Here is a 27151-nt window from a genome sequence, read left to right as displayed (position 1 = left end):
CCATTTTGCAGATGAGGGAACTGAGGCACAAAGAAGTGAAATGATTTGCCCAAGCTCACTCAGCAGGTAAGTGGCAGACCAGGATTAGAACCCAGGTTCTCTGACTCCCAAGTTGTGTTCTTACCACTAGGCCATGCTGCTTCTCTTGTATAACTGTGGTATTTCTTAAGCGCTGATTATGTTCCAGGAACTATACTAAGTGCAGGGATAGATACAAGATAATCAGTTTGGACACCGTCCCTGTCCCACGTGGGGCTCACAGTCTTAATCACTGAAACCTGGCTGCCCAAATGACAAAGTCTTCCCTGCTGCTATCTCTAGAGGGGGGGCTCATCTTCACCCACACCCCAAGACTCAGTGGAAAAGGGGAAGGAGTTGAATTCCTTCTCACTCCCCAGTGCTGCTTTCACACCATTCCACCTCCTCCTCCTTCTCTTTTCCTTCCTTTAAAGCCCATTTCATCCACTTCTACCACCTACTCCAGATACTATCATAGTCATCTTCCGCCCCTAGGCCCCACCTCCAACTTCTGATCCTTCTCTCTTTCTCCATCCCTACATTAATCCTTGGGGATGTCAATATCCACATAGATGTTCCTGATGACCCTTTGCTACCCACTTTCTATCACTCCTTAACTCCACTGACCTCCTGCTCCGCCCCAGCTCTTCCTCTCACCAATTTGGTCATACACTTGATCTCATCATCTCTAGTCACTGTACAATCTCTGCCCTCACAAAATCTGAAATCCCTCTATCTCACCACAACCTCATCACCTGCTTTCTCTCCCACATACCTCCTCCCCACAATTCTGTCCCGTTTCCCCACAGAGACCTCCAGTCTTTTGACCACATCCAATTATCTCAAGTCATCATGCCCCATTTAGCTTCCATAACCAAACTACCCTCCTTTGATGACCAAATTGATCCCCTCAACACTATCCTCTCTTCTGAACTCAACACACTCGCTCCCTTATTCCCTCATCAATCTAATACTACTATCCCACAGCCCAGGATCACCTCCACAGTCCACTTCCTTCGATTCTGTGCATGAGTCACAGAGCCCTGCTGGCAAATATCTAGGTATCAGGCCGAACTCGTCCAACTCGACTTCATCCTTGCATGCTTTAACTCTGCCCTCTCCTCAGCCAGGCAAAATATTTTTCCATTCTTATTGACACCCATGCCCATTGCCTTCTTTCCCATACCCTGTAAACTTGACATTATCCTTGACTTCTCTCTTTTGTTCAACCTACATATTCAATCCATCATGAAATCCTGTCAGTAGAACTTTCACAACATCGCTAAAATCCATCCTTTCCTTTCCATCCAAACTGACACCACGGTAATCCAAGCACTGATCCTATTCCATTTTGATTACTGTATCACCCTACTGGCAGACCTCCCTGCCTTTCATCTCTCCCCTCTCCAGTCCATACTTCACTCCGCTGCCCAGATCATTTTTCTCCAGAAATGTTCAGTCCATGATTCCCGACTCCTCAAGAAACTTCAGTGGTTGGTCATCCACCTCCGTGTCAAACAGGACCTCCTTACCATTGGTTTTAAAGCACTCAAATCACCTTGCCTCCTCCTATCTCACCTCACTTCTCTCCTACTACAACCCAGCCCATATACTTATCTCCTCTAATGCTAACCTACTCACTGTACTTTGATCTAGTCTATCTGACTGCCAACCTGTCAACCAACTTCTAGACCATGTCTGCCTCTGGACTTGGAATGCCCTCCCTTTTCATATCCCACTGACAATTACTCTCCCCCACTTTAAAGCGTTATTAAAGGCATAACTCCTCCAAGAGGCCTTCCCAGACTAAGTCCTCATTTCCTCTATTACCACTCCCTGCTGCATTACCCTGACATGCTCCCTTTTTTCACCACTCCCGCCCCCAGCCTCACAGCACTTATGTATATATCCATAATTTATTTCTTAATATTAATATGTCTCCTGCTCTAGACTGCAAGCTCATTTTGGGGAGGGACCGTGTCTGTTATATTGTTATGTTGTACTCTCCCAAGTGCCTAGTATGATGCCCTGCACACAGTAAGTGCTCAATAAATGTGATTGATTGATCGATCCTCATTTTACAGATGAGGAACCTGAGTCACAGAGAAGTTTAATTGATTTGCCCAATGTCCCACATCAGACAGGTGGCAGAACCAGGATTAGAACACAGATCCTCTGACTCCCAAGCCCGTGCTCTTTCCACTAGGCCATGCTAGCCCTGACAGCTCTCCTACTCTGCAATCTCACACCATTGCCTAACTCCAGAACATCACTATACAGATACCAGAACCTCAAGATCAATATTTCTGAAACCAAACTCCTCATCTTCCCTCCCAAGTACTCCCTCCACCCAACTTTCCCACCACTGCTGACACCACCATCGCTCTTCCCATACAGTATTCTGTACATAATAAGCACTCGATAAATACTTTTCTCTGATTGATCTGCATTCATTCAAGTCCAGAGCAGTTGACATAATTTTAGGCAACTTGGAGGTGCTCAATATAATGCTGAAAAATCGATCCATCAATCAATAGTATTTATTGAACACCTATTGTGTTCAGAGCACTGAAATAAGCATTTGGAAATCAACATGAGAACAAGAGGCATGGTAGTTTTTATAGACCATAAGCTACTCGAGGTCAAGGATCATGTCCACTTACTACTCTATTATACTCTCCCAAGTCCTTAGTAAAGTTAGTACAGCACTAAATACTAAGTACTAAGTACACTTAGTACAGCACACAGTTCGTGCTCAATAAATAATAATAATAATGATGGCATTTGTTAAACGCTTACTATATGCAAAGCACTGTTCTAAGCACTGGGGAGGATACAAGGTGATCAGGTTGTCCCACATGGGGCTCAAAGTCTTAATCCTCATGTTACAGATGGAGTAAATGAGGCCCAGAGAAGTTGTGACTTACCCAAAGTCACACAGCTGACAAGTGGCTGAGCCAGGATTTGAACCCTTGACCTCTGACTCCCAAGACCATGCTATTTCCAGTGAGCCACCAAATACCATCAATTGCTTGAGTCTAGCATGGGAACTGAAAAACAGAACCAATATGGCTGTCAAAAGTAAGTTGATGCACATATTTAAATTGATTTAAATTGAAAATATATAACCAAGCTAAATGCATCTGTTGAATGGATGAAACCTAGGAAGGTGGAGTTCAATTAGTCAAGGCCTCCCGGAGGAGGTGGGGTTTCTGGAGGGCTTTGAATTTGGTGAGAGGTGTGGTCCGGCAGATTAGAAGGGGGAGTGTTCCAGGGGGGTTTTCCAATTGGGATGAAGGCATCCCAAGCACTTAGTACAGTGCTCTGCACATAGTAAGCGCTCAATAAATACTATTGAATGAATGAACAAGGGGACTAGAGGTGGGTGAGTTGAGAATGGGCATGATGAGAACTTTAGCTTGGATGGACCTAAGAGAGCAAGCTGGGGTATAGTGGAAGAAGAGAGCTGATAGGTAAAAGCAGTGATAGGTAAAAGCAGCAGAAGCAGCATGGCTCAGTGGAAAGAGCACAGGCTTGGGAGTCTGAGATCATGGGTTCTAATCCCAGCTCTGCCACTTATCAGCTGTGTGACTTTGGGCAAGTCACTTTACTTCTCTGTGCCTTAGTTACCTCATCTGTAAAATGGGGACTAAGACTTTGAGCCCCACAGGGACAACCTGATCACTTTTGTATCCCCCCAGCACTTAGAACAGTGCTTTGCACATAGTAAGTGCTTAACAAATACCACTATAATAATAATAATAATAATAATAATTATTATTATTATTATTATTATTAAAAGGAAGTGAGCTGATGGAATGCCAGTGTTCCAAAGTGTCTATGTGATATGGGGAGGAATGGGTGACTGTTAACTGTTTTTGAGGATTGTTGGATGGGTGGTTGGGTGAAATTGTTTGGTCATTAAAGATGACTTAATCATCATGGGACTTCCCAGCTTTCCCAAATTTCCCTGAACCAATAGAAAATTATGAAAACTTGCCCAGTTTCCCATTTCTCTTCCAGGATGATTTGCCACCCATTCCATCTAGATTTTTATATTTTTATCAAGCTGAAGTTGACCATATTTGTCAGATCTCAGGAGTTTCCAAGTGAAAGTAAATTGTGGTTTGTAAGTGAAAGCAAGCATGTTTAAAAAGAATTGCTTGAAATACTCAGAAACCTCCCTGTGTTCTCAGAATTTTGAGCCAATACAAATTCTGATGATCGGAATGGCAATTTGGAAATTTTGTGGTGAAGGATCAAAGGAATAATATTTTTAAATGGACATGCACCTTTTCAATCATTCGGTGGAATCTATTGAGCACTTTGTGCAAAGTCCTGTACTAAGTGCTTGGGAGAGTACAGTAGAGTTAAATAGACATGATCCCCCCTGTAACAGAGCTTACGATCAAGGAGGGGAGTCAGGCATTAAAATAAGTTATCGGTAGGGGAAAGAAACTGAATATAAAGATACATGCATGAATGCTATGAGACAGAGAGCAGGGTGATCATTATCATCAGAGGTATTCATTGAGTGATTACTTTGTGCAGAACACTATATTAAGCACTTGGTAGAGCACAAGTGGGTCTCTAATCCTGGCTCCACCACTTGTCAGCTGTGTGACTTTGGGCAAGTCACTTAACTTCTCTGTGCCTCAGTTACTTCATCTGGAAAATGGAGATTAAGACTCTGAGCCCCACCTGGGACAACCTGATTACCTTGTGTCTATCCCAGCGCTTAGAACAGTGCTTGGCACATAATAAGTGCTTAACAAATGCCATCATTATTTATGATTATTATTACAAGAGGTTTCTTGTTTTCTTTTATTTTTATGGTATTTGTTAAGCCTTCCTACTACAACCCAGCCCCCCCCCTTCACTTCTTTAATGCTAACTTTCTCACTGTACCTCGATCTCATCTAGCTCACCACCAACCACTCACCCACGTCCTGCCTCTGGCCTAAAACGCCCTCCCTCTTCATATCTGACAATGACTCTCCCCCGACTTCAAAGCCTTACTGAAGGCACATCTGCTCCAAGAGACCTTACCTGACTAAGGTCTCCTTTCCTCTTCTCTCAGTGCCTTCTGCATTGCCCTGACTTCTCTCTTTATTCATCCTCCCTCCCAGCCCCACAACCCTTGTGTACTTATCTGTAATTTATTTTTATATTAATGTCCATATCCCCCTCTAGGCTGTAAACTTGTTGTGGGCAAGGATTGTGTCTGTTTATTGCTGTATTGTACTCTACCTAACACTTAGGACAGTGCTCTGCACATAATAAGAGCTCAATAAATATGATTGACTGAGGCTTACTATGTGCCGGGCACTGTACTAAGCCCTGGGGGAACTACAAGCTAATCAGGTTGGACACAGACCCTGTCCCACATAAGGTGCACAGTCTTAATCCCCATTTTCAGATGAGGTAAATTAAATACAAAGGAGCAAAGTGAATTGCTCAAGGTCACACGTTAAAAAAATGGAGAAGCCAGGATTAAAACCCAGGTCCTTCTTACTTCTAGGCCCGTGTTCTATCTATTAGACCACACTGCTTTTACCGCACTGTTGGTAGACACATTCTCTGCCCACCGTGAGCTTACAGACTGTAGCATATGTACATCTTTAAGTCTTGCTCTGCAGAGACATTATCCAGTTGCTGAAGGGTAGAAATAAGCATGGGTGGCTTTTCACCCCAAATTATATAAAAAGCTGAGTGTTCTATCAGGCTCCCAAACAATCTCCAGCATTTTCAGATGCATTTCTAGAAACCCTTGCTTATTGCATGGTAGTGCTGGCAGCCCATAGATTCAAAAGGGCTCAGCTCTGCTGTCTATCACATGCCGTCTAGCCAGCTTGGAAAATGTGCTTTTGTGTGCCAGATATCAGAGGGAAAGATCAAGCCCTTAGTATTACTGTGAAATGTAATTTGCTCACCACTTTATATGTTTGTAGAATGCATCAGTGTGAAGTTCAGCAAATTGAGTTCTCGACGAACAATTCTATCAGTGAGATTTCAGGATGTTTTTAGTTGCTCATGATTCCTTTTGCGGATCCCTTCGATTCGTCAACCGATGGAGCCTAGGCGGTGAATCTTCAGCATTGGAATACCTGTACTCAGACTCTTTGGGTTCCTTTGACTTGGAGAAAATAGGAAAACCCACAGAGTATTAGAAAAAATAGACTATCCCTTTGGTGGCTACTCAGGGTTTACTATATCAGAACCAGAATAAGCAGCCTGATTCTTTATTCATTCCTCATCTAATTCTGGCCCTTCAGCAGGATGGCACACTGCACTGCATTTGACTGAAGTCGGCAGCAAAAGGGACAGGCTAATTTGTTGAATTTAAAATCGATGACCCATGCAGTCAGACATTTGGAGCCCCCAGTGTGCAAGCCAGAGGGTGGTCTGCAGGAGGCCTTCCCAGACTGAGCCCCCCTTTTCCCTCTGCTCCCACTTCTTCCCCTCTACCCCCCCTTCACCTCTCCTCAGCTAAGCCCTCTTTTCCCCCCTTTCCCTCTGCTCCTCCCCCTCTCCCTTCCCATCCCCTCAGCACTGTACTCGTCCGCTCAACTGTATATATTTTCTTTACCCTATCTGTTTTGCTAAATGATATGTACATCTCCTTGATTCTATTTATTTGCTATTGTTTTAATGAGATGTTCATCCCCTTGATTCTAGTTATTGCTATTGTTATTGAGAAGCAGCTATTGAGAAGCAGCTATTGAGAAGCAGCGTGGCTCACTGGAAAGAGCCTGGGCTTTGGAGTCAGAGCTCATGGGTTCGAATCCCAGCTCTGCCACCTGTCAGCTGTGTGACTGTGGACAAGTCACTTAACTTCTCGGTGCCTCAGTTACCTCATCTGTAAAATGGGGATTAAGACTGTGAGCCCCACGTGGGACAACCTGATTCCCCTGTGTCTACCCCAGCGCTTAGAACAGTGCTCGGCACATAGTAAGCGCTTAACAAATACCAACATTATTATTGTTCTCATCTGTCTCCCCCAATCAGACTGTAAGCCCATCAAAGGGCAGGGACTGTCTCTATCTGTTACTGATTTGTACATTCCAAGCGCTTAGTACAGTGCTCTGCACATAGTAAGCGTTCAATAAATACTATTGAATGAATGAATGAGTTCTAGCCAGGGCTCAGCTGCTGCCACCTTCCCACTCCCACTAAACCCCTCTTCTAGCCCCCCACCAAAGCTTCTCCCACAACTGCTTCTGCACCTTGTACTTTCACTCTAGTATCACCTGCTCCCTGGTCAGCCTACACTGGGTAACAAAGTCCTGCAGTTCTCCCATTCTTCTGACAGGTTTTGGGGTGTCCTACTGAGGACTCACCAACTTGCTGCACTCTCTCATTGCCACCATTCTATGGCTGAAGTCCTGGTATCTCCATGAAGGTGTAGAGGTCGTCGGGGACTTAGCCTTCCACCGCCCCACCCCACCCCCGAAACTGGATAGAGGAAGCTAGAAGAAGCTTCCTAGTCTCTGAGCTACTTCGTAGTTTTATTCTGAACATTCAGAAGTTCTCATAATAGGGCTAATGAAATTTTCCCTTCCTTTATATCGTTTTCCTACTATTCTCATGCAGCAAACCTTTTAGTGGAATCTGCTTTCTCTTGTCTTTAGTTCCGGCACCTTTAAAGAAAATGTAATAGACAAGGCATATGTTTAAGCAGAAGACTCACAGAATGTTATTTGATGCTCAAAAATCCTCTAAGTAGTTTGGAGACCTCTGAAAAGAATGAAAAAATGCCATTTCCCATGACATAGAAAACAGCATGGCATAATGGAAAGAGCATAGGCCTGGGAGTCAGAAGGTCATGGGTTCTAATCCCGGCCCTGCCACATGTCTGCTATGTGACCTTGGGCCTGTGTTACCTCATCTCTAAATTTGTTAGGTACTTACTATGTCCTAAGCACTATTCTAAGTGCTGGGATAAATAAAAGTTATCAGGTTGTCCCTCGTGGGGCTCACAGTCTTCATCCCCTTTTTCCAGATGAGGTAACTAAGGCACAGAGAAGTTAAATGACTTGCCCAAAGTCACACAGCTGACAAGTGGCAGAGCCAGAATTAGAACTCATGACCTCTGACTCCCAAATCCGGAGTCTTTCCACTAAGCCACCTTGCTTCTGTCTCTGTTGCCGAATTGTACATTCCAAATGTTTAGTACAGTGCTCTGCACATAGTAAGCACTCAATAAATACGGTTGAATGAATGAATGATTAAGACTGTGAGCCCCATGTGAGATATGGACTGTTTCCAACCTGATTACCTTGTATCTACCTCGGCATTTAGTACAGTGCTTGGCACATAGTAAGCACTTAATAATAATGTTGGTATTTGTTATGCGCTTACTATGTGCCGAGCACTGTTCTAAGCGCTGGGGTAGACACAAGGGAATCAGGTTGTCCCACGTGGGGCTCACAGTCTTCATCCCCATTTGACAGATGAGGTAACTGAGGCACAGAGAAGTTAAGTGACTTGCCCAGAGTCACACAGCTGACAAGTGGTGGAGCTGGGATTTGAACTCATGACCTCTGACTCCAAAGCCCGTGCTCTTTCCACTGAGCCACGCTGCTTCTCTACTTAACAAGTACCGTGATGATTGTTATTATTATTTCTTTTCCAGAAAACATTGCATCATCAGGCAGTGCAGTTTAGTTTCAAGAATGATGATTTATACTCTTCTACACATGGAAAAATGAATTCTATCTATGGCACCGGTGAAAATGTGTACCATAGGGACCAAAGCTTCCTGAGAAGTCTAAGGCATCAGTGACAGACATTGAATTTCTAATATTTCAATGAGCTTAATTATAGGCCCATTGAAATTTGCACACAAGACTCCTGAGACCCTAACTGGACAATTTATTTTCTTTTTCTTTCTTTAGTCTTAGCACACTTTCAGTAGGTATGTTTGGGACAGTAAGACCTGAATCAACATAATTGCATGTTGAAGATTTAAGATATTTATTGGAATTACAAAAAAAAATAGTTTATTTTCTCCTATTTCACATACTTGACTTGCATTTGTATGGATCACATTTTTGATTTATAATGGGGATTACCTTCTAAAAGTCAGCACGAGTAATTTTCATTTACAAATGACTGCATCTTGTTGTCAGTATCTTTTAAAATATTATTCTCAGCATACGTGATTCATGGAGACAGGCAGATGGTAAATTTCCTTTTGGCAAAATACATTTTTTAAAAACCTTTTTTTTCTCTTCAGCCTTTTTGCAGGATCTCACAATCCTGAGTGCTTATTGGTAATAAATTGGGTGATATAAAGCCTGTAGGAATATAGCACTTGGAGGGGAAAAAAGACCAATTCTTTTCTCTTATTTATAGGTTGATGGTGTTGTGTATCACTGAAATGTTAAAGGTCACATGAGCACCAGATAGAAGTGATTGCTCAATTCATCTATTTTAAGCCGCTAAAGTTGTGCATTTTGCTAGCAAGCAAAATCACGCCCTTGTCTGTTAGGTCACTAATAGCGCTCCTAGGCAGAAAGGCTGTCTAAGTATTACCATCATACCCCACTTCCCTTAGCTAGAGATTCACCATGATGAAGGAGACAAAGCTAAAGAATGTTGTGTGGCAATCGTCACATAAAAAAAAAAAATCTCAGGCATTCCTCAGAGTTACAGGCAGTATTGCCAAAAAAACAAAAGAGCTGGACAGTATGTTCCTCCACTTAGGTGTGAAGAAGTTAGTTTTGTATGTTGGTTTACTGATTTTATTCTGAAAATGAGGTACAGTACCCATTTTAAGAATGGGTTCAGTAACCATCTCTAGAATTGCAGAAACCAGCAAAGAGAGGGTCTCAAACTCATGGAGAATTGTTAGTGAGTCAGACAATCAAAGAACAGGTCACTAGCATAGGAGTCTCTCCCCTGCAATCTCTCATTTCCTCCTGCCTCTAGGTCATTTCTACATAGAAGTCCCACTGGCTCCCCAAACTCAGTGAATACCAAATTGAACTTCTCATCTTCCCTCCCAAATCCCTTTCTCTATTTAACCTTCACACTTGCCATCACCATCATCCTTCCTGTCTCAAACATATAACCTTGCAAATTCCTTGTGAGCAGGGAATGTTTCTGCTAACTCTGTTGTCTAGTACGCTCCCAAGTGCTTAGTCCAGTGCTCTGCACATAGTAAGTGTTCAATAAATACCATTGATTGATTGATTATCTTTGACAACTCTCACGGTCAGTCTGTCGCTAAATAATAATAATAATAATTCTGGTATTTGTTAAATGCTATATGCAAGGCACTATACTAAGTGCTGGAGTGGATATAAGCATATCCTGTCTACTCGTCATATTTCCAGAATCATTCCTCTCCATCCAAACTGCTAACGTGCTGGTGCAGGCATTTTGGCTTTTGCACCAACCTCCTCACCAATATCCTGCTTCTAATCTAATAATAATAATTGTGGTATTTGTTAAGAGCTTCCTCTGTACCAAGCACCATACTAAGCCCTGGGGTAGATGTTTGGTGATCAAATTGGACATAGTGTCTGTCCCATACTAAACCCTAAGATAGATGCTTGATGATCAAATTGGACATAGTTTCTGACCCATTTGAGGCTCACAATCTAAGTAGCTAAGTAGGAGGGAAAACAAATACTTCAATCCCATCTTACTCTCCCCTTTCCATTTCTCACTCCACTTTGCTGTCCAAATCATTTTTTCTAAAAAATCATTCTCTACACACCTCCCCAGTCCTCAGAAACCTCCAGTCATTGCCCAATCTTCTCTGCATCAAGAAAAAACTCCTGATTTCCAGTTCTGAGGCAGTCAGTCAGCTCCTTTCCTGGCAATCGATCAGTTCCTTTCACTGTATGTATCCTCACTCTTTTCCTGCTAAACCCCAATTATCACACTTTGTTCTTTTCAAGCCTACCAATAGTTTTTTTCTCTTACTGCCAACCTCTTGCTCATACCCTCCCTGTTGCCTGGAACTCCCTCCCCCTTTATATATAGCAGATGTGCTCTAGCCAAGAGCACAGTCCTGGGACCTGGTTCTAATCCCAGATCTGCCATGTGCCTGCTGAGTGACCTTGGGCAAGTCACTTAACTTCTCAGGGCCTTAGTTACCTCATCTGTAAAATGGGGATTGAATCCCTGTTCTCCATCCTCCTTAGATTATGAATCCTCTGTGGGACCAGGGACTATGTTTTGCCCTAAATATCTTATAGCTTCCCCATTGCCTACAACAGTGCTTGACAGAAGTAGGTGCAAATACGATTAGACTGTGAGCCCGTCATTGGGCAGGGATTGTCTCTATCTGTTGCCAAATTGTACATTCCAAGTGCCTAGTACAGTGCTCTGCACATAGTAAGCGCTCAATAAATACTACTGAATGAATGAATGAATACTATTATTATTAATGTAGTAATGGTATGAATCACCTTCAAAGCCCTGCAGAAATCAAATCTCCAGGAAGCCTTCCCTGATTAATCTCTCATCTCCTCACCTTATATCTCCCACAACTATCGCTTCTGTATCACATTAGCTACTTCCTCTGCCCTTCTCTTAGCACAAATATTCATAGCTTTTTACTTTATTCATTCAAATTTATTGAGCACTTGCTATGTGCCAGCACTATACTAAGTGCTTGGGAGAGTATAATACAATAATAAACAGACACATTCCCTGCCCACAACGAACTTACCTCCCATCTGAAATTTATTTTAATGGCTGTTTCTCTGGCAAGATTGTAAAATCCCCAAGGGCAGGGATCTTATCTACTAAATATATTCTACTTTCCTAAGTGCTTAGTAGAGTGCTAAGCCCACTGAGTGGTTTTTTTTTAATAATTACCACTGATTGATTGGCAAGATGAGGTAAGTGCATTAAAGAGAATCTTTCAGTCTTCAGTGGTTCACCCCCTTCCTTATCTCAACTCCTCAAGTGATTTATCTGTTTTGGATTTGTTAACTATACTACTATCTCTCTTCTCTTCCCTCCCTTAACTGTAGTTATATTTTGTTTGTTTTTAATAGAGGGAGAGAGATCGAGACAGAGTTCTTGGATGTGAGAATGCTGAGGGAAAGGACTTTGTTTAATTCCCACCTGAATATTCTGTCGCAGTACTTAGTACAGTGCTATGCATATGGTAAGCCCTTAATAAATACAGTTGAATGAATGAATGAAGTGACTTGTCCAAGGTCAAACAGGAAGAAGTATCAGAATCCGGGCCTTCTGATTTCCATCTGGTCTTACCACTAAACCGCACTGTTTCACCATCTTTCAGTCTTGAGAATGAAATCTAACGGATTTCTATTTCTTTAAGGTTTATCATGAATGATCAGAATGAAAATGACTTAATGAGTCAATGATTATGAATGACAGAATACAGGGAGAGGAAACGAAAATCCTAGTTGGTAATGTAATGGGGAAGCAGCATGGCTCAGTGGAAAGAGCCTGGGCTTCGGAGTCAGAGGTCATGGGTTCAACTCCCGGCTCTGCCACCTGTCAGCTGTGTGACTCTGGGCAAGTCACTTAACTTCTCTGTACCTCAGTTACCTCATCTGTAAAATGGGGATTAACTGTGAGCCTTACATGGGACAACCTGATTACCCTGTATCTACCCCAGCGCTTAGAACAGTGCTCTGCACATAGTAAGCGCTTAACAAATACCAACATTATTATTATGTAATGTGTCTGGGCTTGGAATCTGAAACTGTGGAAGACTGTCCCTGTGGGCCCTCAGTGAAAGACAAAGGATAAAGAAAGAGTATACTGAAGTTTCTTATCTCTGACAACCATTTTAACAGCTAGAGACATATAGCAGATAAAGCTTGATGGCTTTCCTAGCAATATTTGAGAAAACAGGGAGGGAATGATATTAGAGCATTTCAATAAAAGCAGCTGTTTCTACTGGGAAACAAAGGACTTCAAAAAATACTTTCAGAGGAAGGAAAATGATGATGGCCTCAATGTGCCATGAAGCTCTCAAGGGTTTCCTCAATTGGGGCCTTGGGCCCTGAAGACAGCAGGGAGCTTGCCAAGTTAGCATGACAGTATAATGTAGGGAAAAAATGTGTGTCTGATGGATGTCCCGGACAGTGAAAAGTCCCCAGAAAATTCTAAAGTAATTTCTAATTTTAATCCAATTCAAGGAATAAAATGGTGCAATAGAAAATCCCCTGCCATGGATTGGGTCATGGGTTCTAATGTCGGCTCCGCCGCTTGTCAGTTGTGTGACTTTGGGCCTCAGTTCCCTCATCTGTAAAATGGGGATGAAGACTGTGACCCCCCACATGGGACAACTTGATCACCTTGTAAACCCCCCAGTGCTTAGAACAGTGCTTTGCACATAGTAAGCGCTTAACAAATACCACCGTTAATATTATTATTATTATTGGGTTAAAACCTCTCTGCAGCCCCCTAAAGAGGTGTTTTAGGTTGTTAAATGATCAGGTGGCTAAACTGTCCTCTTGAAGGGGTGATCTCGGGTCTGGTGAATTTATAGTGATTCTGACCAGTGGAGGAGCTGTGGGGTCCAAGAGGCAATTGGACTCAGTTTGTTCACCTCTGAACCTTATCAAAGAATTGGAGTAAACAAGTTCACACAAGTTTCGTCAAGATCCTGATGTTCTATGACACTGTTCCTGCCCTAGAATCTGACATTCTGGAAAAGGACAGAAATGATGCAGACATATAGTAAGTAAAATGCAAACACAACCCTCCCTATCAACACCACCCCCAACCCCAACGTGGCCAGGTGGAAAAAGCGCAGGCCTGGGAGTCAGAGGACCTGAGTTCTAATTCCGTCTCTGTCACTTGCCTGCTCTGTGACATTGGGCAAGTTACTTAACTTCTCTGTACCTCAGTCCCCTTATCTGCAAAATGGGGATTCAATACTTGTGTTCCCTTCTACTTAGAATGTGAGCCTCTTGTGGGGCATGACTATCTCGTACCTACACCAGTGCTTAGTACAGCATTTGGAATATAGTAAGACCTTAACGTCCCTCTCAGGATCACACCTGAAGAGTTGTCAGTATTCGACTACAGGTGGGAGAGTTAAGCAGAGGCATACACATTCCATTCCTAGCTTGGCCAATGGCTAGCAAGTGGAAGACAATTTGCTACAAGTCAAAACTCCCCTTTGCTGGGCAGCAGCTGTGTGGGAGAGAGTCGAGGGCAGAGACTCAGGTTTACTGCATGGAAGAAGGCAATAGTAAAGCATTTCTATATTTTTACCAAAGAAACTCTATGGATACACTATCAGAATGATTGCAGGTGGAGATAAGGTGTACTGGCAGAGATGTGTCCTGGAGTTGCTACAGATTGGAAGCGACTCGACAATAAGACAGTAAGCAAAAGCTTAGTTATGTTGTTGTTGTTGCTATTATTCCACCCCTGTTGAGGTGAATGGAAACCATAGATCATCCATTGCTACTGAGTTACCACCCAGAAAAATAATAATAATAATAATAATGGCATTTCTTAAGCACTTTCAGTGTGTCAAGCACTAGGGTAAATACAATATAAGCAGATCGGACACAGTCCCTGTCCTTCATGGGGATCAGAGTCTGAGCGGAAGAGAGAGCAGATATTGACTCTCTATTTTACAGTTGGGGAAACGGACGCACAGGGAAATTAATCGACTTGCCCCAAGTCACACATCAGGCAAGTGGCAGAGCCACATTAGAACCCAGGTCACCTGACTTTCAGTCCTGTGCTCCTTCCATTAGATCACACTGCTTTTCAATGGAGTTCCACGTGCCTCATCTCACTCCTTTTCCTGCAATTCCTAAAATCTGCCAGAAGTCAGACTCCTCCCTTGCACATGGATCCGTGTCTGAATAATGATGTTCCTGGAAATGTCTATTTTCATCTTGAAGGTCTGAACGTTCCTAGGGACCAGAAGCTAGGCAGATGCTTCACAGCTGATTTAGGGTGAAGCCGAGAATATATACCATTAACTTCCACTCCAAGTGTATGCTCCAGCTATAAAGATGCCCTATGTTTTCTTTATTTATCCTGAATATCCAGACCCCACAGCACTTTTGTACATATCTGTAATTTATTTGTTTATATTAATGTCTGTCTCCCCCTCTAGACTGTAAGCTTGTTATGGGTAGGGAGTGCATCTTCTAATTCTGTGATTTTATACTCTCCTAGGTGCTTAGTACAGTGCCTTGCACATAGTAAGTGATCAATAACTACTGGTTGATTGATTCTCGGTGCCTCAGTTTCCTCATCTGTAAAGTGAAGATTCAATACCTGTTTTCCCTCCTACTTAGACTGTGAGCCCCATGTGGGACAGGGACTATTTCAATCTAATTAAATTTTATGTAACTCAGTGCTTAAAATAGTGCTTTTTCTTTTTTAAACACATTTGTTATGTACCTACTATGTGCCAAGCACTGTACGATGCACTGGGGTAGATATAAACTAATCAGATTGGACACAGTCCTTGTCCCATGTGGGGCTCACGGTCTTAATTACCAATTCTACAGCTGAGAGAAGTGAGGCACAGGGGAGTTAAATGATTTGCCCAAGGTCACACAGCAGACAAGCGGTATAGACAGGATTAGAACCCAGGTCCTTTTGACTCCCATACCTGTGCTCTCTCTACTAGGCCATGCTACTTCTGACACTCACTAAGTACCTAACAAGCATCACAGTCATTATTCCCATAGGAGGTGGAATTTCAGAAAGCCTTTGAAGAAGTGGTTGAGCTGTGGTCTGATATTGAGGACTAATATCTGTGGTGTAATAAGAGTTGATATGAAAGAAAGAGAAAGCCAACAGATTTTAAACCACTTTAGGGCATGTCTACGGTACTGTACTCTCTCAACCACTTAGTACTGTGGTGAAGTCAGGACTGGACTCCAGGTCTTCTGACTCTCAATTCCGTGATTATTCCATTAGGCTGCTGAGCAACACCCAGTAATGGGGGTGAAGGTGCAAGAAAGTACAGTGAAAGAAACTAAGAAAGATCTGTCTGAGGGATGGGATGGAGAATAGGAAAGCACTGTGTTGGTGTAAAGATTAGAAAGTCTTTCCAAGAACAGGGGTGATGTCCACATCATTGAAGGTGTCTGAGAAGTCAAAGAGGATTAGGATAGTTATAAATCATTAGATTTGGCAGGGTGTAGGTCACTGGTGACTTTGGAGATGAGAGAGATGGGAATGGAAACAAGATGGTACTGGGTTAAGAAGGGAAGTGGGAAAAAGGAAGTGAAGATAGCAGGCACTTGTACAGGAATGAGAGCAAGGAAAAGGGAAAATAGCTGGTAATGTAGGGGGATCTAGAGCAGGCATTTTTACTATGGAGGAGGCCTGAACAAGTACAAAAGCAGAGAGATAGCAACACTCGAGAAGTGAATGACTGATGGTATATGTTACTCATTCAGTTGCCACTTGTCAGCTGTGTGACTGTGGGCAAGTCACTTCACTTCTCTGTGCCTCATTTACCTCATCTATAAAATGGGGATGAAGACTGTGAGCCTCATGTGGGATAACCTGATTACCCTGTATCTACCCCAGTGCTTAGAACAGTGCTCTGCACATAGTAAGCGCTTAACAAATACCAACATTATTATTTTTTTTTTGGAGAAGCAGCATGACTCAGTGGAAAGAGCACGGGCTTGGGAGTCGGACTCATGGGTTCTAAGCCTGGCTCCGCCACTTGTCAGCTGTGTGAGTTTGGGCAAGTCACTTAACTTCTCTGGGCCTCAGTTACCTCATCTGCAAAATGGGGATTAAGACTGTGAGCCCCATGTGGGACAACCTGATTACCTTGTATCCCCCCAGTGCTTAGAACAGTGCTTGGCACATAGTAAGTGCTTAACAAATGTCATCACTATTATTATTATTTAGATTGTAAGCTTGTTGTGGACAGGGAAAGTGTCTGCTCTCCCAAGTGCTTAGTACAGTACCCTGCCCTCAGTAAGCACTCAATAAATACCATTGATTGATCGATGGATTGACTGACTGAAGATTAGATGTAAGGGAGGGAAGAAGCTTGGGAACAAATATTTTTAGAAAGTAAGAAGGAATAGGTCAGAGGCACAAGAAAAGAGGGTCAATTTTGAAAAATAGTAGGAGATTGTTTCCTGAGAGATTATAATTATGGTATCAGTTAAGCACTTACTGTGTGCCAGGCAATGTATTAAGTCTGAGGTAGATACAAGATAATCAGGTTGGACACAGTCCCTGTCCCACATAGGGCTCACAGTATTAATCCCCATTTTACAGATGAGGTAACTGAGGCCCAGAGAAGTAATGTGACTTGGCCATGGTCACAGAGTAGACAAGTGGCGAAGAACCCAGGTTCTTCTAACTCCCAGGCTCATGCTCTATCCACCAGAATGAGAGGGAAGGATGAGACAGTGATTTGTAGGGGTGGGAGGAAATTGGGGTGGAAATTGGGTGGGGGGCTGGGGAAGTCGTACTAAGTGTTTTTGGTTTGTTAAAAAGTAGTTGGTGAGGTCCTCAGGAGTAAGAGATGATAAAGGAAGAGATACTGGGGGTTTTCTGAAAGAGTGAAAATCTGGAATGATTAGTGAGGGCAATGACCATGGGAGTTTTAGAGGAGTGGGCTACAGAAAGTTCCTGCATTCTCAGTTTTGGCCTCTTCAGTGTCACAGCGATAATCTTTGGAATGTTCTTCTCCTCCCATTCCATCATACTCGGTGCTCTGCATATGGTAAGCGCTCAGTAAATACCCTTGATATATTGATTTACATCCCCAGAAAATTTTAGTTTCTACGCTGTAATTGTAGTATTTGTTTCGTGCTGATTATGTGTCAGGCACCATATTAAGCACTAGGGTGGATATGATCAATCTCATTGGATACAGTCCCTGTCCCCTGTGGGGCTTACGGTCTTAATCCCCATTTTATAAATGAGGTAACTGAGGCACAGAGAAATGCAGTGACTTCCCCAAGATCACACAGCAGACAAAAGACAGAGCAGGGATTAGAACCTAGATCCTTCTGACTCCCAGGCCCATGCTCTATCCACTAGGCCATGCTGTTTCTCACACTGTACTGTCTTAAACATTTTTATTGTTTTAAGCTTTTATACTTCTGCTTAGCAAACTTGGGCTACGAATCTTCCCAGTTAGATACTCGAGTACAACTTTTAGGGGAATTGCTTGATAAAGTGGAGTGCAGATGTGGCTCCCTATTGTGCCTGGAAGAGGGTACTTTCGATCAATGGTAAGGGTACTGTACCTCTAAATAGATGCTTTTCAAATGCTGAGCGCGGTAAGTTGAAAATGATATCATTTTCCACATTGCTCGCTTTAAAATCTGCAAATTGAAAATCCTAATGCAGTAGCAATGTGGATTCTTCCGTTAGGTCTGCAAGTAGATTGGCATGTTTAAAAGTGACATGCTCAGGTAATGCAGAAGAATTCCTCTAACAGAAAGCATTTACACTGTCATCTTATAACCCTGTTTCTTGGCCAGTTCATACAGTGCTTCCAGTCCCTTATGTCTGGTCCTATTAGTCTATGCAACCTATTCCTAGACAAATACCTAATGCAGTCACAAGAAATCAGGAGATTCCAGAAGGGAATAATGGACCCTGTATTCTTGCTTTCAATAATCAAGTCAAAGAGAAACTTTCACAGGAGGAAATCTACATTTTATGCTTACAGTCTCTTAAAAACTAAAGGATTTAGATTAAATTGATGCACAAAATAGCCAATCCATAAGATCCTGGTAAACCTTTAAAAAGCAGCCACTTGCTCAAGTTGATAATCTCTAGAGAGATTCAGCAGCTTCTGAGTTGGAGTAAGGATGAGGCTGGTTATAACTTTGCACTCGGGGTAGTTAAAATCAACTATAAATGCTTCTTATCTGCTCATACATTAAGGCCTGTCAGGTGAATAATAATACTTGTGCTATTTATTAAGCACTTATGTACCAAGCACTGGTGTAGAGGGTATCCTCAAATAAGAGTGTGAGCCCCATGTGGGACAAGGACTGTGTCCAACCTGATTAACTTGTATCTCTCCCAGTACTTAGAAGAATTCTTGGCACATAAGTGCTTAAAAATATCATAATTGTTATTATTATTACTCAGATCAAACACATTCCCTATCCCATATGGGGTTCACAGTCTAAAAAGAGAGAGAACAGGAATCGAATCCCCATTTCACAGATGATGAACTGAAATACAGAGAACTGAAGTGACTTGCTCAGTGTCACACAACAAGTGGCAGACGGGATTAGAACCCCAAACTTCTGACTCCCAGGTCTGTACTCTTTCTATTAGGCCATACTGCTTCTGGGTTCATTGTTTTTGTTTGTTTGAAAGTTTCTTTTATAATATTCAGCAGCACCCTGCCTGCATTTAAATTTGTAATGTGAAATTAGAACTAACTTGCTCCCAGCTTAAAAAAAATTCAGCCAACAAAAAGTGTGCGCAAAGCCAAAAATAGTCATTTACCAATGTCATTGCAAATAGTAATGATGGTGGTACTTGTTAAGCATTTATCATGTGCCGTGTACGGTACTTAGCACTGAGGTAGATACAGATAATTAGGTAGGACACAGTCTTTATCCCACACAGGGCTCAGAGTCAGAGAAGGAGAGAGAACAAAATTCTGGTTCTGCCACTTGTCTGCTGTGTGGCCCTGGGCAAGTCACCTCACTTCTCTGTGCTTCAGTTCCCTAATCTGTAAAATGGGGATTAAGACTGTGAGCCCCATGTAGGAGGAGGACTAGGTCCTACCTGATTTGTTTGTGTCGACCCCAGCACTTAGTACAGTACCTGGCACATAGTAAGCACTTACCTAAATTACAAATAACTGTGGTATTTGTTAAGTCAATCACTCCATTGTGGACCGGAAACATGAAGTACAAAACAAATGCTATGGATCTCATTCCATGTTTGCTAGAATATTCATATGCAGCTTGATTTATTTTAGGTTGAACCTAATTTATTTCTGAATTAGGACCTTAATTCTGTTCTAATTTGTGTGGTTGGATTAGAATTTTATAATTTAAATCTCAGTCCTGCATTTTTATAATTCTGGACTGGAAATCTAAGCCTTAGATTAGAAGACACTTTTGAATTGATCTAAATCTGGTTTAAAATTATAGTTATTAGTTATATAGTTATAATTAGTTATTAGTTATAATTATTAGTGCTACCACTAATAATAATAGAGGTATTTGTTAAGTCTTTACTGTTTGCCAAACACTGTGCTAAATACTGGGGTAGAACCAAAAGAAGCATCATGGTCCAGTGGCAAGAGCACAGGCTTGGGAGTCAGGGGGCATGGACTCTAATCCTGGCTCCACCACTTATCTGCTGTGTGACCTTGGGCAAGTCACTTAACTTCTCTTTGCCTCAGTTACCTCATCTGTAAAATGGGGAATAAGACTGTGAGCTCCATGTGGGACAGGGATTGGGTCCAGCTTGATTACCTTATATGTACTCCAGAACTTAGAACAGTGCTTGGCACATAGTAAATGCTTAACAAATACCATTATTATTAATAATATTAAGATATTCAGATCAGACATAATCCCTGTCCCTCATGGAGCTACCCCTCTGATCAAAGAGGTGTCTCCTGAAAAGACATCAGTCTGTGGTTTCCCTAAAAAAAAAAAAAAAAGCCTCTTCCTCACCATACCCATTAAAATATAGTGTGGCATATTTTCTACTCCTTTTCCCAGTTGGGGTTAGTAATGCATTGCTAACTTATTCTGCTTGCTTCAACCCCAAGGGTTTAGCTTAATGCTGTTGCTGTCTTTGTAGCCACAAGAGGCCCACCCTGGCCAGCTGAACTATATAGGATTTTTGTCTAGGATAGGGGAAGAGGGCAAGGAGATATCCTGCCATCAATAGGACATGTTTCAGCTGTTTTTCTAACAGTGATGATGAGTTGCACTAAGTTATCTGTGGTTGCTTGGCTGGTCCCCATGTGACCAATAACCCTTATGGTGACAAAAAAGGTTTTAAAAGTTCTTGCCAAGTGTGTGGTTCATCCTTATGAAAGTCCATAAAGTTTATAGGAGGCAATGTGAGACAAGTGCCAATATAATGCTAATAATAATAATGATAGTATTTAAGTGCTTACTATGTGTCAAGCACTATTCTAAGTGCTGAGGTAGATATAAGGTAATCAGGTTGTCCCATGAGGGGCTTAAAGTATTAATCCTCATTTTACAGATGAGATAACTGAGGCACAGAGAAGTTAAGTGGCTTGCCCAAGATCGCACAGCAGACAAGTGTCAGAGCCAGGATTAGAACCCACATCCTCTGACTCCCAAGCCTGTGCCCTTTCCACTAAACCTCTAGCTGGCAAATTCAGTGTGGGCAGGGAATGTGTCTCCCAACTCTGTTGTACTATACTCTCCTAAGTGCTTAGTTCTAAGTTCTGCACTGTAAATGCTCATTAAATAGCATTGATGATGGTGATGACAGTGCCTTAATGCTGGTTAGCTCTCAAGCATACTTCCCAAACCCTGGAGATGGCAATTTGATATATTTTTATGAATTTGAATCCCATAAGAGTCACAAATGGTGTGGAACTACAGTCTGTGTTTAAGTGTGTTCTGAGTTCAAGTCTGTTCCCAGGTGGTGTGGACCCAAAGTATTGTATTCTCCCAAGTGGTAGGTACAGTGTTCTGTGCACACAGTAAGCACTCAATAGATACAATTGACTGACTGACTGATGGAAAGAGTTATCAGGGTGGTAAGAAGGAGGCATCCCTGCCCCAAGCATTTCTACGATATGTCGTTCTAAGAATACCGTTCAGGAAGTGAACTACTTTTTTGAGGACTACGCATCCTGGAGAAGTTTGGTCAAGGGGTAGAGTTACTTCCCTGCAACTCAGGGTGAGGTAATTATGGTGCAGAGGCAGAACCCCCATCTCTACTGCCAGCTTTTGTGAACTTTCCCTTTCCCACCACACTGCACGCAGCAGCAGAAATCCAGGGCCTCTCCCTAAGGCAAATTGTTTGACGTGCCTGAGAATGGCCTTGCTACATCTAATAAAAATAATTGTGGTATTTGTTAAAGCACTCACTATGTGTGTAGGTACTGTACTAAGCTCTGGAATTGGATACAAGCAAATCGGGTTGGACACAGTCACTGTCCCATATGATGCTCACAGTTTCAATCCCCATTTTACAGGTGAGGTAACTGAGGCACAGAGAAGTGAAATGACATCCCGGGTCACACAGCAGACAAGTGGTGGAGCTGGGATTGGAAGCCCGGTCCTTTTGACTCCCAGGGGTCACCATGATGCATCTCTCACCAACAAGAGAAGGGTGGCTAATCCATAGCTTTAAAGTAGTAAAGGCCAGTGAATAAATACTCCTTAAAATCCATAAACTGGACATTCTGGTGCTAAGAAGGCTATCCTCCTGCTTATTAGAATATGAATCAAATCAAAGAGCAACAAAACAGTATATTATTGTGTTGTGTAAATTCTAGGTGGCAGTGAGACTCAGCATAGAATTTGTTAAAAATAGCAGGGTGAGTGGGTGGGCAAGTCCCCCAGGGTAATGCTGCTCTATTGGAAATGTCTCCAGCATTTTAAAATGTCAGTTATATCTCCTACAAAGTAGTGTAACATTAATTGAAAGTGTTTCTTGCCTCCTAAATCAAATCCACAGTAGCACTCCCCAGTTCCAGTTTGGGAGCTTTCTGAAAATCGACAGGAGTTATTTTACAGTTCACAAGGAAAGATTGGGTCCCTGGCCCATACGAATCTGATCCACTAGGTTAAAATTAGGCAGTTACATGCCCTTATTAGGTCAGGCTTTCATTTAAGTTTCCCAAATTTTGTGAGATCATCTTGAAAGTATTAACGTTGGGGTGTGTGGTACCCCTGGATCTGAAGGCATATCAGAAAATATTCAAAATAATCACAAATGGATGAAAGACCCTCCAGTTTATATTGATTTTCCTGCTGAATGCTTGTATGTGGGTTTAATCGTGGATTCTGGTCTAGGATTTTCAACTGATTTGCCTAATATGGATAGGTGAAACTGACTCCCTGGCTGCCCGTCCAGACTGTAAGCCCGTTGTGGGCAGGGAGTGTGTCTACCAACACTGTTTTATTGAACTCTCCTTAGTGCTTAGTACTGTGCTCTGCATACAGTAAGCATTCAATAAATACTATTGATTGATTGAAAGGAAGTCAACATTGAAATCAAATCCACCCATGGAAATGATTTGGATAATTCAGGCACTCCAAAATAAAATATTGCAAGAGTCCAGGGTTTTTTTCTTTCCTGAAAAACATAGATAATTGAGGCATGCATTTATTAGGTGTCAATTTTATGTTTCTAGATTATTTGAATTGTTGAACCTGGGCTCCATATAACATTTGCCTTCTGTTACTTCTCTTCTTAGATTAAACAAAAAATTGTGAATATCTTGTCAATTTTCTTATGTGCATTTTACATGCAACTAACAGCTGGTAAATACTCAAATATTTGACCTCCCTCTCCACCAACTTTGAATATAAAAATCAGCACATCCTTCCTAGTTAAAAACAAAAGAAAGAAATATATAAAATCTCATACCCTCATTATTTCCATTTCATGGGTACAATAAACCATATTTAACTAATTTGTCTTTGCTAAAGTGATTCTTTCTTCTCTTGAAACTGCCACTTATGAACACCTGCATTGTACAGTCATGTCTGAGAAGGCAACCTCTTTGAAAGAGGACACTTCCCATTTTTATGACAGTCCTTCATCAGAAAGTACTTATTTTTTTTCCAAATCTAAATTGTACTGAAACAGAAACTTTCATAAACACTTACAAGTGTACTTTTTACCACTAGCCTGTTTTCCCACAACTACCGTTATAGCACTTCCTCTCACCTGAGCAATTAAGTGCTTACTTCTCCTACTTCCCCCAATTGCCTTTATGTACATATATTCATAGTCTATTGTTTCCATCTAAGTGTAATTTATTTTAATGTCTATCTTCCTGCTAGATTGAAAACTGCCTGAAGGCAGAGATCACAGTCTGCCAACTCTGTTCTACTCTCTAAATGCTTATTACAGTGCTCTGGACAGAGTTTACACTCAGTGAGTACTGTTGATTGACTGACCAAACAGCTGTCCAGAGACCCCCTGGTTTTGGTTTCTAGGAACATTATTTAAGAATCATATTCCCTGCTCTGGCCTCAAACCCTGACTCAGACCTGCAAGTTGATTATGCTTGTCCCTGCTACTATGAACCTTTTCAATTTGGATATCTTAAAATGAGAAGCAGCTTGGCATAGTGGATAGAGCACGGTCCTGTGAGTCAGAAGGCCATGGGTTCTAATCCTGCCTCCACCACTTGTCTGCTGTGTGACCTTGGGTAAGTCCCTTCACTTCTCTGTGTCTCAGTTATCTGTAAAATGGGAATTGAGAGTATGAGCCCCACATGGGACAGGGACTGTGTCCAACTTGATTTGCTTGTATCCACCCCAGCTGTTAGTACAGTGCCTGGCATAGAGTAAGCACTTAACAAATACCATTACTATTATTATTATTGTAAAATTATTCTCAGTACCATCATTGCAAGTTAGTGATTAAGAAACAGTTATGGTGGTGGAAGGGGGGAAGGAATGGAGAGGGACTTGTCTTCCGTGTAGCTAGGTTTATATAACCTGGACCACATCAGACACTAATTGTGCTAATCATCACTAATCAGTAATTAGTGCATGACATATCAATCAATCAATAGAATTTATTCAGTGTTTATTGTATGCCCAACACTTTTATATGCACTTGAGATAGTACAATCCCAGAGAAGTTACATGGCATGTTGAATAGTGCACCAGCCTGGGAGTCAGAAGGTCATGGCTTCTAATCCCAGATCTGTCACAGGTCCACTGGGTAACCTTGGGCAAGTCAGTTCACTTCTCTTTGCCCCGGTTACCTCATCTGTAAAACGGGGATGGAGACTGTGAGCCCATGTGGGACAGGGAATGTGTCCAACCTGATATGCTAGTCTCCACCCTAGCATTTAATAAAGTGCTTGGCACATGGCAAGCACCTAACAAATACCATTATTATTATTATTACTACAATTGAGTTGGTAAACATATCTCCAGAGTTTATGTATTGTGATTTATCTGAATCAGGGATCTGCCTGTATCTTAAATGTCTTGAAAAGAAAATTTTCTCTATATTTTGAGATGAAGATAATCAGTTTTAAACTCAATAGAACTACACTGCACATCAATTAAGCATTGGGATTGTTACAACTCCAGTCCTTGGTGGATTATTTTCAAGCATTTTCTTTCTTCCTGAAACTCCACATTTACTTCTATCAATCTACTGATTATAAAAACAAAGTCCTGGTAAATTATAAAATTAATGAATAAAGAAGAGCGTGAGAGCAAATAGTATATTTTGTCAGGTAATGATAAGCTATTGAATTCCAAGTGCTTGTCGGCAAGAGCACATAGCAATTTCCATTATAAGGGCTTTTATAAAGCACAAAACGCTGCCCCAAAATTTAGGGCAAAAAAATGAAAGGAAGGGAATTTCCTGTTTCTACCCTCCCTTGAGTTGTACTTTCAATTTTCAGGGTTTCTGGTGCATATAAAATGTTTCGAAAGTGAACGAGCCAGTCACATAAATGCAAATGCTCCTGCTAGGGATCAATCAGTCCAGCACATTTATTGAGCACTTCCTATGTGCACAGCACTAAGCACTTGGGAGAGTACATTCTAACATTATAACAGACACATTCCCTGCCCGCAAGGAGTTTAAAGACTAGAGGGAGGGATCGGGTCCATTAGATTCTAGCAATTGTACTAACTGAGCTAGAAAGACTGATTTGGGCTGAACCCGTAATGGTTCATTTCAAAGTGAAATAAAAATCTAAAGGCTGGAGTTATTTATTTAAAAACAAAGTAGAAAGAGGCATGACTGACCATAGAGAAAACCCCAAATCCAATTCTAGGCAAATTTCAGTCATGGACATTTCCTAAAATCAAAAATAAATCCCTGTTGACAACCTCAATCTTGAGGAGTTTCCCCTTGGGGAATCTGTGATGCTTCCTCAACCCTCCCCAAAATGGTGGGTTTGGAGAGGAATTCCCTAGTGCTTATTAGCACAGTTGATCTGTTTGATCTTTTCCCACAAGATGCCCTTTTCTGCTCAGGTCTGTGGGCCCTCACTGCTTATGTCTCCTTATGCCTATCAGTTGAGTATCACACTCCCCTTATCTGATCATGTTTCTTTCCCCTGCCCCTGAGGAACCCCACCTCTCTTGGGGAATTCCAGCTCACACTTTCCACTCCTCTCTCTCTCTCTCTCTCTCTCTCCTTCCCCCTTGGATTCCCTGCCTCAGTTCATAGAGTTAATAACAAAGCTCAAATTTGGGGCTCCCAAGAGATTTTTCTGCTGAAAAATGATCTTGAGTAACCATACATGTCCTATGCAGAAGAGCCAGCTTATACACTGTGACTCTCACACCCATGGTTACCGGCTCACCATAAGCAGTGTCATCTATGAACTGAAGGACAATTACGATACAGGGAACATGATGGCCACTCCATTTCCCCTTTGACTTCTCCACTCCACCTTGTAGGAATAGAAACTCTGCATTTCATAAGGTACAAAGAATAGAACTGCAATGTCTGTTTTAGTCTAGCTTTCAGCTTCATAACAGCTTCCTCTTTTCCTTGGCAGTCATAAAGCCCTCTGACTTCAGAGTGAAATAAGATCATATTACAGACTTGGGAAAATTGCATTTGAACCTACATGCAAGCTTTAAGACTTTTTTGAATTTTCCTCGAGTCAAACACCAAATGGATCATGCAGGTTGTCATACTGACTCTTTTCAGGAAGAAAAATCAGAATGATCTCTGCCAACTAACTTCATAATCCAGTCACAGAGGACTCCTCAACCTTTCTGGTCTTAAGCCCCTCAGAAACTTTCACTAACATGACATTCTGTAATCAAAGATTGTTTTTGAGATCATAGAATTTTTCAAAGACTTAAAATCTTTACTTTGGTCTCCATCAAAATAGTACCACAGTCATCACTTGAGTTTTCTAAGCCTTTGAATGTCCCCCCTCTTGTGACCTTGATGCTGTTGAATTTCATTTTTCTACTCAGAAAATGAATGTCTTCACAGAATTCTTCAAACTTTTATTGTAATTTTTTATGTGTAAAGT

The sequence above is a fragment of the Ornithorhynchus anatinus genome, chromosome 8, assembly GCF_004115215.2.
Source record: "Ornithorhynchus anatinus isolate Pmale09 chromosome 8, mOrnAna1.pri.v4, whole genome shotgun sequence".
Lineage (NCBI taxonomy): Eukaryota > Metazoa > Chordata > Mammalia > Monotremata > Ornithorhynchidae > Ornithorhynchus > Ornithorhynchus anatinus.
This window is presented reverse-complemented; position numbering follows the sequence as displayed.